The sequence below is a fragment of the Cibotium barometz genome, chromosome 63, assembly GCF_041138505.1.
Source record: "Cibotium barometz isolate CiBa-2024 chromosome 63, ASM4113850v1, whole genome shotgun sequence".
Classification (NCBI taxonomy): Eukaryota; Viridiplantae; Streptophyta; class Polypodiopsida; order Cyatheales; family Cibotiaceae; genus Cibotium; species Cibotium barometz.
The window spans coordinates 25,876,940-25,882,939 of NC_141108.1; positions in this window are offsets into that span (position 1 = coordinate 25,876,940).

Sequence of the window (6,000 nt, forward strand, 5' to 3'; positions counted from 1 at the left end):
GTACGGAGGGGAGACGAGACGAGGCAAGTAAGCATTAGTGGGGGAGGAAAAGAACTAAGGAGGGGGATTTTGATTGTATGAGTGCATGGAACAAGAGGTCAATCAACAAAGTTTGGAGAGGAGGTTTGGAGAGGAGGAGTAGCATAGAAATAATAGAACATTTTATTAATTAAATTTCTACCCATACTAGGAGATCTCATTTATAAGTGATATTGAACTTTGAGTGAATATTACATAATCATGGCTCAAAGACTCGGATCTTGGCTAAATTTTTAGGTGGGCTAAAAGATGACAGGAGATTCCCTATCTTTGCGCTTTGGTGGGGGATATCCCTCAAAAAATTCAAAGTACTACATGCTTTTTAGAGGAAAATATATTCATCCTAATATATGGGTCAAAGTATGCTAAAAAATATGTAAAAGAAAAATAGCACATGCTTTTTAGAGAAAACTTTATTCATCCTAAGATATGGGTCAAAGCACATTAAAGCATACATAAAAGTGGTGTCATGTGTGTTGTGAGACCCCTACCCCTCTACATCTATGGAAACAGAATGACACTAAGGGTAGAGCGGCTCACTTGGGGCCTCATATCACAATGTCCTAATGCTTGGCTATCTCGTCAGTTTCTCTCAATGTGACTAGAATAGTCCTTACGTAGGAAAGCTGAATGATTCTTCCATGTGTATTTCTTTCACAATTCTCACAAGTAGGTCATAGGGTGTAGCTTCTCCAAGCTTAACAAGATGTTTGAAGGCACATGTCTATACTTCTTCATGATTTTCCAACTAAACTACTTGTCCTCCCAAGTTTTTTTCACTCTAAAAAAGACACAAATTTGTCTCGTTTTAAAAGTGCCTGCTTCATGAGTCCACCTGGCCGCTCACTTTTCAAACCTTTTTCTACTTTGCCTAGATCCATAAGCTCAGCTTGGACCTATTCATCTTATGTTTCTTGCTTTCTGCCCTCCACTAAACCTATGGAATTGGTATGACCTCAAACACCCCTAATTCAAATTACTACTTTAATCACACTCCTTAAAAAATAAGAGTTGACACACACACTCCTTTCAAAAGAAAATTTATATCACACTATTCTTTCTAAACTATATGCATATATAATATGTCCACATCACATAGCAAATATCCAAGTAACACATCAATGTCACCTCATTACATAAATCTCCTTGCACTAATTGTAATCCTTAGACCAAGATGGTATGCACCAATGAGCTTGAACACTCTTGGACCACCGTGATGATTGATTGGAAGAGTCCTACCATGTCTCACATTCACCTCAACACAAGTGCCAAATAGTGCAAAAAGCAAAGTTAAAAAAATAATAATTTCAAGTGAGAAAATTCACAACAATTTGCAATTCTTATGTGTTTCATTTTTTGAGGCTCTCCTTCTTATGTTCTTATGTTTTAATCCTTTCTCTCCTCTTTGCTCTTGATAGCTTGTTGTTCTTAGCTTGTTAACATTGTGATGTTACTTCTGCCAACCTAGCTTGTCTTGCTAACAAGCAAGGTAATGTGACTCTAGACATAGTACCTTCTTATGTTTTGGCAATCAGAGATCTTTGATCCTCATGAGAAACTCATCCATTAAGTCTCTCAAGAGTCTCCCTCATTCATATGCTTAGACTTTACTTACATAAGTAGGCCACTCATGCCCTATTATATGCACCTGATAAAGTGCAAGAAATGCATCCCAAGCCTACCTAGTAGATTTACATAAGTGAATATGAGGAATAGTGATCCTTTTCATTGAATGTGCTACCAATTCATGTGCCTCTGCATCCCTACTATCTCACTTGGGTTGTTCTGCTGTGGGACGTGCAAAATAGTATCACCATCCAAAGTGTTGAAATATACGGTGAATAATATGACACATCATATAGGACCACAACAAGTAGTTGGACCTGTCAACAAGCTTATCTTCACCAGAAAGCATCCCAAATACATCAAACCTGCTATTTTAGCTTGCAAATAACAAATTTATGACACAAAATGTAAATATCTCAACAACCTATAGGTACTTTCAATACCATTGAATGCACTCAAGATGGTTGCCTAGTAGTCATTGATGATGATGAAGAAACTTGCAAAGTGCTACAACTCTCTCAGAGAAATTGTTTCCAAATTCTTTTAGTGGCTCATTCGAAAAAGGACTACAAAAACTTAAAAGCCATTAACATTAAAAAAAACACACATGATTTGGAAAATAAGTTTTGAGACCTTCTTTTCCATTTGGCGTGCATATATTCCAAAAACATATTTCTTAGAGAGCGTCTATATGCCCTAGCGAGACTAAGAGGAAATTCATGCAAATTGATCCTAACAGACTCTTGTTTTGAGACATAAGGGTAGATAAAGCATCAAAGAATATTACAAGCTATAATATATAATAATCAAAGAGCATGGTGGGCGTAATGGCTAACCTAGGGAGGTTAAACGTGCCAATATTGAAACTTAATCCAACAATAGAAACCTATAAGTTCGTGAGGCCCATGCCTTAAGTGTAACCCCCAATCACATCTGCTATGCATTGGACCAATTTTATACTTCCAATTGTGCCACCAAGTTTTAAACCCTTGTTGGTAACTTCAATTCCCATAGTGCTGGTCCTATGCCAAATACAACAATTGGTCCTACTTTCTTACATATGCTCGGAGTTGGTATCCACAAACCTGGCAATAATCCCTAGATGCCAAAACTTTAGTGATATTAATAATCTAGGAAGGGGGGTTGCACAAGGATTACAATAGTGCTTTAACCAAAGATGAACCTACACATGACCCAAAAGAGTCATCTAGAATCATGTCCATAGAAATTTCCAAGCTCATATTCAAATATGAGCTTTAACCAAAGATGAACCTGCACATGACCCAGAAGAGTCATCTAGAATCATGTCCATAGAAATTTCCAAGCTCATATTCAAATATGATGGATCTACTGATCATGTTTAATTCATGCAAATGTTTGAGAAAAATGTTGTGAAACATTTGGAAATTTGGATTAACCTATCAAGGTACATGCACTGGATTTATGCTTAATGGGCAAGACCAATAGATAGTTCATCATGTTGAAGCTGCCTAAAATTAAGGAAAATTTCAAAACTCTGAAGATGCCTCTATTTACGGATTCTCAAGACAAGGAACTAGGTAGAGTTCTACAACAAAGCTAGATCTACATGATAGAGTACAGATCTAAGCAAACCATACATGAAAACCTTGAACTCATAATGTGAGGACCAGGAGAAACTCAATGATGCAAAAATGAAGCGATGTTTCCTTATGAGACTAAAGAAAAACACTTTACACAATGTTTCCTTATGGGACTAAAGAAAAACACTTTACTGAATTTGATAATAGACTTAAATTTGGATTTTTTGATCAATGTTGTAAAGAAGAAATTTGCTTAGATGATAACATGATAAAAGTTACCATTGAGATAAACTCTTCTTTGTCTAAACTAGTGAATGCAAGGAGTAAGGATCAAAGAGACATTCATCTCCAAGATGTATATTGCAGAATTATATAATGCCTTACATGAAAGTTTTGAAGGTCAATAATAAGAAAGGGGTTGAGCTAAATTATCAGCAACCCTTATGACACCTTTCTCTTGTTTTTACCAATTGGGTTATGCACATTACGAGCACCACCATTCCAATTCACATTGCATGTACCCATCTTTCTATATTACAATCATGACATCTCAAAATGTAAGTATTCACATAAAACAAGTGCATAACAATCACCTCAAAACCAAGGAGCCTCATGTACACATCTAATCTATTTTACTCAAATAGAAACAAAACCAGGGATAGAAAACTACTAAGGAAGTAGTTACATAAATAGTACACTACTTCTAGTGTGAGATCCCACTGCCCCCTTCCGCACACCGGATTCCCAGTAGCTGGCAAGCGGAAGTAGCTCCCTCATGCGCGGGGCAAGGTTTCCCACTCGGGGCCTCGCCCTCGAATGTCTGGGCACGAGACTAAGCTGGTGGTCATTCCGAAAACCGAAACCGGGAAAATTTCCCATGCCTGAAAAACGGGGATGATTCCACCATTTTGAATTTCTTAACGAATTTTTCTAACGAGGTCAAGATACTGAACTAACCATCATCTGATTAAACCAGATAGAAGGAAAACTATTAAAGACTTATCTTGAGGGAATCAATGCTTTTTTCCTAATTGAATCACGCACAGCCGTTGATCTATTCATTAAAGAAGTCTTTAGGCTTTTATTTAACTACTCGAGTTCTAAGTGTATTCTTATTGATCAATTTTATTTAACTACTCGAGTTCTAAGTGTATTCTTATTGATCAATTTTATTATTAAAACTCTACTAATTCCCAGCCATCCGGTGCATGGGTTAGCCACCGCCCAACCACTGGAATTAGTAGAACCAGACAAGTACTCACCAACCCATAATTGAATGCCTTTCTTAACTTTTGCTTTAGAATACAGATACCAACACACTCCTCTTCAAACTTTAACTTTTAAAAACAATCCATTGGTAAACAATTATTGGTTACAGATGTCATAACTCAAAATTTCCATTCAATCCTTGTTTCTCACAAAACAATATCACTTTGGACTCTCGGTTGAGACCAGCAGATCAGCAAACGAGATCCAGTAAAACAGATTACAATAATTTTCTTGTCATTATACATATATATCTTCCACGACATACGCATGGGCGTCCTAAGCACCGCGAGCTCGTGCATCACCTAGTCAGAAACCTCCAGGATCCTCCTTAGGTGTCCTGGCACTTCACGCAGGGACCGCTTCTTTGTCGGTCCTTGCCCATCGTACCGGAAGCACACCATTTTTCACCATACCCAGGTTGGTCAAGACCTGGGCAGGTTTTTGCCGCGTGAGCCGTCCTTTGAACACTCCCCGCCAGCTATTGCAACCAAACCTCTCTTAGAAAAACACATATACCAATGCTCCCTCCAGCATTCTGGCGTAAGACAATCCTTTAAGAAAACAGGGTTTCTATGTAAGTTTTCAGTTTTGATTTTCTTTTGAATACAATGGGTATATCTTAAATCCGTATCCTAATACTTCTAGATCACAGGTCTAAAATTCCAACAGAGTTTCCTGAATTCTATAACCTTGATCCTCAGACCAGAATCAAGGGTCTTAACTTGATTTCAAATTCGGTGTGGGTGATTTGAGTGAATTTTTCTGAACTGGTCACATCGTCTTTTCTTGAAACTGACGAAGGAGTTATATCTTGGTCATAGTCTAATTAATTCAGGGTTTGAGATTGAATTTAAAACTAATCATGAATTCCTATGAGGAATAAATTAATCATTTATCTAAAATTCTGACTTTGATAGTTTTTCTGAATTTTCTCATTACTATCCTAGAGAATATGAAACAACAGAATTTTCTCTCACAGAGTATTTACTTATTCATTTACCAATATTCATGGGATTTAAACATAGGATTAAAGAGAACTCTTATTTTGATATAAAAATTATATATGCATCTATTTATGCATAAAATCCAACTTCTATGGAAATAACACTTTTATATAAAAGAAAATCCTTTTACGCATATATTTATGTAAAAAATCAATTTTGATGAAAGTAACACTTTTATAATAAAAAAAATTCTTTTATGCATCATTTTATGCATGAAAATCAATATTGATGAAAGTAACACTTTTATAATAAAAAGAATTCTTTTATGCATCTATTTATACATAAAAATCAATTTTGATGAAAGTAACACTTTTATAATAAAAAAATTCTTTTATGCATCATTTTATACATAAAAATCAATATTGGTGTGTAAGATTCCTCCCCAGCCTTCGAGGTATACAGGAGTAAGAATCTCCCTTTTTGACCTTATAATTATTCCCTCTCTAAAATAAAAGAAAGATTCTGTTTAAAAAAGAAAGACCCTCTCCCTAGAATACTTCTCAAGAGTCACGCCTATTTTAAGGATTCAAAACAATGAGTTCAGAAGTGAAAATCGGTGT